This window comes from Camelus bactrianus, chromosome 22 (genome assembly GCF_048773025.1).
Source record: "Camelus bactrianus isolate YW-2024 breed Bactrian camel chromosome 22, ASM4877302v1, whole genome shotgun sequence".
Classification (NCBI taxonomy): domain Eukaryota; kingdom Metazoa; phylum Chordata; class Mammalia; order Artiodactyla; family Camelidae; genus Camelus; species Camelus bactrianus.
The window spans coordinates 27809346-27817241 of NC_133560.1; positions in this window are offsets into that span (position 1 = coordinate 27809346).

Sequence of the window (7896 nt, forward strand, 5' to 3'; positions counted from 1 at the left end):
AATTAAATTAGTTGGATTCATTGAGACAGAAAGTAGAATGGTGGTTGCCAGGGGAGACGGGGCACGGGGAGTTGTTCAATGTGCACAGAGTTCCAGGCATACGGCAAGCACAGTGATGTCACTTAATGCCGCTGAGCTATTTGTTTAAAAATGAAAAAAAAAATTTTTTTAAATGACTAAAATGTTCAGTTAACATAAAATGGTAAGTTTTGTTTACCAATTTTTAAAATAATTTTTTAAAAAAGCCTTTCTGAACTTAGGAGCCTCTTTTCATTTCTCAAAGAACAGCTCTTAAGAGAACAGTGAGGCCAGGATGAGAACCACTGAGAAAGTACATATATTTCTCTGCTGAGTTGGAGCATTTTTAAGGACAGTATAATCAGCTATATTTCTTGCCTTGATGAGGGGTAAATATTGAAAAGGAAGTGAAGAAATATTGCTGAAGATAATATTCATCTATGTAAAAAGCCTATATGTTTTGAGAAATAGGTTGGTAGTGAAGTATCTAGATATAATACTAACATACAGAAACCCCAGGTTTCCCGTATATCAGCATTAACCACCTAGAAAAGGGGAAAATCACATTCCACCACAGAAACACAAACTATAAACTAGAATTAGACGAGATAGTTATAGATAAAATTATAGATGAAATTATCAAGGTTTACTAAAGAAAAGGCATAAATAAACTGGAAAAGACATCATGTTAATGAATGAGGAGGCTCAGTATTGCAGTCATCATTCTTTCACAAATTAATGAATATAAATGCAATTTCAGTCAAAATCCCAACAGGAATTTTTACAGAACTTAGGTTGGCTTTAAAGTTTACATAGATAGTAAAGTGCAGGGAAAAAAAAAATTAAGGAGGCCTTATTCTGCCAAAATCAAAACATCTTATAAAGGTATAGTCACTAAAACAGCACAAAGGACTTGGAAGCAGAATATATAAAGAACTACTGTAACTCAGCAATAAAAAGACAAAGAACTCAGTTCAAAAACGGGTGATGAAGAATTTGAATGGACATCTCTCCAGAGAGGATCCACATATGGATATATATGGTACGTTCAGATACAGAATATGACTCAGCCATAAAAACGAGCTGTTGATACACACAGATGAACTTATGCCACGTGGCAGAAGCCAGGGGACAGCCCCTACTGGCCTGGCGGATGACGGATCCCAACCCCAGTCCAACAAGTGGAACCTAGAAAGCTAAAAACTGGATTCCCCAGAAGCCATGCAGGGGAGGGTCTGGGCATAACTTTGGTTCCACTAACCATGACTGAGTTGGAAGTGACACAGGTGAGGGCGAGGGCCAGGCTGGCTCCTGGCAGAAACCAGGTGGCTCTGGGGCCAGCAGTGGTGACCTCAGCTCTCTGCCTTGGCCGGTAGTTTCCTGACTCAGCGGCTTGGGGCACACGCAGTTTCCCCAGTCACAGCTGAGTCAGCTGCCATAGAGACGACAGAGCTTTCTGGACTGGCGGACTGAGGGTGGTGCCTGGAATGTGCCCTTCCAGCCCCACCAATGATTCTTCCCTCCAGGTTCTTTTGAGCCATGATTTACAAACCTTAAAATCACCTCTTGTAACAGTACAACAGTTTCAGAATAAATTCATACAGCATGAAACCACCACCACAGTCTAGTTCAGGGACACCTCCGTCACCTTCAGAAGTTCCCTTGTGCCTGTATGAAATCCATTCTGCTCCTACTCCCAGCCCCAGGGAACCACTCATCAGCATTCTGTCAGCATAGTTTTGCCTTTGCTAGAAATTTCACATAAATGGGATAATACAACATTGAGTCTTTCGTGTCTGGCTTCTTCCACTTAGCATCAGTTCATCCGCATGTATCCATAGTTCATTCATAGTATCATGTTATTTGGATGTACCAACCAATTCATCAGCTGATGGACATTTGGACTTTTCCTGAGCATTTGGTGATTATAAATCACGGTGCTATGAACATTCACGTAAAAGTTTTTGTTTAGGAATGTTTTCCTTTCTCTCAGGCATGTATATAGATATACCTAGGCGTTGATCTCCTGAGTCACATAGTAACTCCATGTTAGACATTTTAAAAACTTCTAAGCTGCTTTTGAAAGTAGCTGTACAGTGTTACACTCCCACGGGTGATGTCTCCACACCCCCAGCCACACTCGATAGTCTCAGGTTTTTTGTGTTAGCTGTCCTGGTGGGTGTGATGCGGTATCTCGTGATTTTACTCTGCATTTCCCTGATGGCTAAAGATGTTGAGCATCTCTCCGTGTGCTTGTTGGCCATTTGCATATCTTTAGAGAAATGTTCATTCAAATCCTTTGCTCATCTGTAAGTTGAATCATTTGTCTTTTTATTGTCGAATGGTAAGAGTTCGTTGTACTTTTTGACTATAAGTCCTTTAGCACATAGATGATTCTTAAATATTTTTGTCTACATTTTCAAAGTTGACACTTGCTTGATAATATCTTTTGAAGGTCAAGAATTTTGAATCTTGATGAAGTTCAGTGTTGTCATTTCTTTCATTTGTAGTTTGTCCTTTGGTGTCACGTCTAAGAAAACTTTACCTGGTCCAAGGGCACAGAAATTTCCTCCTATGTTTTTCTTTCCCCCAGCAATTTTATAGTTTTGGCTTTTACATTTTAGGTGTCTGATACATTTTGAGTTAATTTTTGTATATGATGTGAAGTAAAGTTCTAAGTTCTCTAAGTTATTTAATTTGTTTGCATATATCTAGCATTATTTGTTGAAAAGCTGTCTTTTTTGCATTGAACTGCCTTGGCAACATTTTTTAAAAATTGAAGTATAGTTGATTTATAATGTTGTGTTAGTTTCTGGTGTACAGCAAAGTGTTTCAGTTTTGTATATGTGTGTGTGTGTGTGTGTGTAAATACATATATTCTTTTTCAGATTCTTTTCCATTATAGTTTATTACAGGATATTGAATATAGTTCTACATTCTATACAATAAATCCGTGTTGTTTACCTGTGTTGTATGTGGTAGGGTGCATCTGTAAATCCCATACTCCCAGTTTATCCCTCCCCCACACCTTCCCCTTTGGTACCCATAAGTTTGGTTTCTGTGTCTGTGAGTCAGTTTCTGTTTTGTAAATAAATTCATGTGTATCATATTTTTATATTCAACATATAAGTGATATCATTTGACATTTATCTTTGTCTGTCTGTCTTACTTCACTTAGTATGGTAATCTCTGGGTCCATCCATGTTGCTGCCAATGGCATTATTTCATTCCTTTTTATGGCTGAGTAGTATTCCTCTATCAATCTATCTCTCTATCTCTCTATCTATCTATCTATCTACCACATTTTCTTTATCTGGTCATCTGTAGATGGACACTTAGGTTGCCTTCATGTCTTGGCCATTGTAAATAGTGCTGCTACGAACATTGGGGTGCATGTATCTTTTTGAGTTAGAGTTTTCTCGGGAGATATGACCTTGGCAACTTTTATCAAAAAATCAGTTGACCATAAACATGAGTTTTCATTTCTGGACTCTTTGTTTTGTTTTATTGATTAATGTGTCTGTCTTTACACCAGTGCCTCACTGTCTTGATCACAAAGCTTTATTCGTTCAATTGAAAGTCTTCCATCTCTGTTCTTTAATTAAAGGCAGGGATCTGGTAGACTGAGGGGCAGGAAGAGTAGGTCATTATGGGAGACTCTGGAATTACAGGGACTTTTGAGGAGACAGGCTGTTTATGAGAGCGGGTAAGAGTGGGGACTGAAAAAATGACAGGCCCTGAGTTCAAGCTCTCACCTCAGAGCATGTTCAGGGAATCTGTTTCCGTGGCTGCCTTCAGGGACCTCTTCCCTCTTCCAGCTGCAGGCTGCTGAATTGTCATGTGGAGTGAATTCACAGCTTTGCCAGGTCTTTGTGTGAAAGTTTCGGCATTATGTGAGACAAGAGGCACCTTGAGAACTGGAATGGTATGATCTGGGAGAACATGGGTGACTTCAGTGTCCTGGACTCAGCCATCCCTACTCAGCCTCCCTCCAGCAAAAGCAACCTGTCCTGCCATCAAATGAGCTGTTTACCTTGCAAATCGGGGCCAGTTTTCCTCTCTCACCCTCTCCCCCTACCCCCTGCTTCCACACCTAAAGTGGAATCAAGTCTCAGGTGCTCCGGGAGGCCACTTGCAAAGTCAGACCTTGGAGACTTGCGAATGACTTACAAGATTTGGCTAATGTTTACTGGGCAGAAAACCTGGGGATGGTATATGGGATTGGATTCTGAAGGTGGTTATCTTCATTCTTTTTTTCTTTTTTCTCTTCTGTGGCATTGATTTACACTAGTCTGTCTTCTGGCTTACTGGCCTGTTCTTCTGCCTCACTCAGTCTACTATTGGTTCTTCCTAGTTTATTTTTCATCTCAGTTACTGTATTCTTCATTCTGTTTGGTTCTTTATATTTTCTAACTCTTCGTAAACTAACTCTTGGTCTGTGCATCCATTCTCCTCCCACGTCCTCTGACCATCTTTATGATCATCACTTGGAACTCTTTCTCAGGAAGATTGCCTTCTCCACATCACTTTGTTCTTCCTTGGGGATTTTATCTTGTTTCTTTGTCTGGAACGTATTTCTCTGCCACTTCATTTTGTCTAAATTTCTATTTGTATTTTTATGTATGTGGTGGGTTAGTTACGTTTCTTGACCTTGGAGAAGTGGCCCTCTGTAGGTGACGTCCTCTGTGTCCCAGCAGTGCACTCCTCTCTTGTCAGCCAATGGCCAGGGCTGGCTGGTCCCAGGGTCAAGTCTAGCCTGTGTTTGTGGACTCGTTCCACGGACTGTGGCTCGTAGTCTTCTTGCTTCTGGTGTCTGAGGCTAGTCGTGAGGCTGGTCTAGAGGCTTGTTTGTGCTTCCTGGTGGGAGGGGTTGGTTCCCCCCCAGCGGTGGGTGGAGCTGGATCCTGCCCCTCTGGTGGGCAGGGCTGTGCCTGGGGGCGTGTCTGGAGGTGGCTGTGGGCTCAGGAAGTCTTCAGGTGGCTTGTCTGCTGGTGGGTGAGGCTCTGTTCCCACCTAGTTAGTTGTTTGGCCTGAGGCATCCCAGCACTGGAACCTACAGACTGTTGAGTGGGGCCAGGTCCAGGTGCCAGCGACCCCAGCAAGATGTCAGCCTCGAGAGTTCCTGCCCGTGCATGAATGTTGACAAGTGTAATATCTTTTTCTTGTACTGATCCCTTTATGATCGTATGCTGTTCTTCTTGTCATTCTCCATGGACTTTATTTTACAGTCTGTTTTGTCTGGTTTCAGTGTTGCTGCCCCCGCTTTCTTCTTGTTCCCCACTTGCATGAAATGTTTTTCCCGTCCCCTCGCTTTCAGTCCGTGCTGTCTTCCGCCCTTCAGTGAGCCTCTTACAGGTAGCGTGTTGTAGGTTCTGGTTTTTGAATGCAGTCTGCCGCTCTGTATCTTTTGATCAGAGCATGTCGTTCATTGACATTTGAAGTAGTCATTGATAGGGGTTTACTTACTTCCATTTTAAGCCTTGCTTTCCAGTTGTTTTTGTAGTTCTTCGTTTCTTTTTTTTTTTCTCTCCTTTTGTGGTTTGATAGTGTTCTTTTGTAGTTTGCTGGGGTTCCTTTTTCTGTGTGAGTCTGTTGTATGTTTTGATTTGTGATTACCCTGGATTTCAAGTATGTTGACTCAAAACTATATCTTCTTGCTTTAAACTGATAGTCATTCAAGTTCAAACATATTCTAAAAGATGTACATTTTTATACTCCCCATACACACATTTTGTGATTTTGATGTCCTGTTTTACATCTTCATGCTTATCCTTCTGCTGTTAATTGTAGTTATAATTGTATAATTATATAATTTATTATTTTTAATCGATTACTGGCTTATTTAGTGATCTTCAACCCTCTTACATATTTGCCTTTCCAATTATCATTCTCTTTCCTATAGATTCTTGCTTCTCTTCTATTTAGAGAAGACCTTTCAGTATTTTTTTAATGTTAGGTTTAGTATTGCTGAATTCTTTTAGTTTGCTTGGCTGGGAAGTCCTTTATCTCTCCTTCTACTCTAAGTGATAATCTTGTTGGGCACCTTATCCTATGTTGCAGGTTTGCCTCTTTCAGGACCTGGAATATATCATGCACTCCCTTCTGGCCTGCAGAGTTTCTGTAGAGAATTCAATGATAGCCCTCCAGGGGTTCTCTTGTAACTGGCAGTTTGTTTTTCTCTTGTTACCTGTACAATCTTCTCTTTATATTTAACTTTTGCTGTTTTAATTATGACAGTTTTCAGTATGAGTCTATTTGGGTGCATCTTGTTTGGGACCCTCTGTGCTTCCTGTACCTGGATATGTGTTTCCTTGTTTAGGTTTGGGAAGTTTTCAGCCACAATTTCTTCTAATACTTTTCGAATCCCTTCTCTCTCTCTTCTGCTTCTGGAACCCCCATTATGTGCAGGTTGGCACGCTTTAAATTATCCCGTAGATCTCTTATGTTGCTTTTTTTTCCTTTTTTTTTTTAATTTGTCTTTCGTCTGCTCTTCTGAGTGGGTGGGTGATTTCCATTTTGTATATTCCAGGTCACTTATTTGTTCTTCTGTGTCATTCAGTCTGCTGTTAATTGCTTCTAGATTGGCTTTTAATCTCAGCAGTTAAATTGTCTAATTTTGATTGGTTCATCTTTATAGTTTCTGCTTCCTCGTTACAGTGATCTGTATTCCTGTCACTGGCCTTTCTTCATTCTGGTAGCATTTTTATTACCTCTTTTTTGAGCTCAGGGTCTAGTGCACTGCTGAGGTCTGTTTCACTATTTGTTTTTTCAGGATATTTCTCTTGTTCTTTTAACTGGGAGTACTTCCCCTGCTTTTTTATTCTACTTAGCTTTCTCTGTCTCTATGAATTTAAGAGAAACAGTTATCTACTGTGATCTTGAAGGGGTGTTTTTATGTGGGAGTGTCCCTGGGTAGACCTGTGAGTTCAGTATTTTTGGAGTGAGGGCTACGTTTGGTATGGATGCTAGCAGCGTCTTTCCTCAGGGTGTGTGGGCTGTTATCCCCTTCATGGGGGATGTCCAGAGCCTGTGCTGGGTGTTTGTCAGGGCCTCTTCTTTCTCCATGGCTGTCACCCACCTGTCAGGGTGGGGTCTGCTCCCTGGCTGTTGGACTAGAAGCCCTGAGGGTCAGGTTCGATCAGGCTTTATTGCCCTGAATGTACACCCTGCCCCAGAGGAGGTGACCACTGAAGCAGGTGAGGCCCGTGTGGTCACCGTGAACCTATGTGCTGCCCGTGCAGGTGCCTGCAGTTCCACCCAGAAGCAGCCTACAGTTGTGTCCCTTTCTCTGTTGTGTTCGTCCCTGACCTAGTGCTAGGCTGTGATGTGGAGTAGGCTGGGACTAGGGGCCGCGGTGCTGTCCGCCCCAGATGCGGCTCCCAGCTGCGTGCAGGGCGGGCGGGCGGGCTGGGGCTCTCCCGGGAAGTGTGCTCCTGCCCGGGGCGTGTCCGCCTGAGACTCAGCGCCCAGCTGCCGTGCGTCTCCGTGGCGCCATTCGATGCTGACAGTAGGCTCCGCGGTTCCCCCCACACCCCAGGCTTTCGGGCTGTCTCTGCACGGCTGGGTCAAGTCCCTCCCAGGGCCTGTCTGTCTGAGACTCAGCACTTAGCCACTGCGTGCTCCCGTGGCCCAGTGCGTGTACTGAGCGCATCACACCCCAGACACCCATTCTGTCTCTGCGCAGCTAGACCGGTCTCTGCCCTGATCTCACACCAGGCTGCAGTGTGGACCTGGGGGGGCTGGGCATCCGCCCCTTTGGATTAGAAGTTGCAGGGGGGCAGCCACCAGAGCTGGTCTCTCTCCGCCCTGATTATTAGCAAGCTGCAGTGTGTACTTTTCATGAGTAGGGTCCAGGCTTCTCCAGCCCCTGTCTGTCCC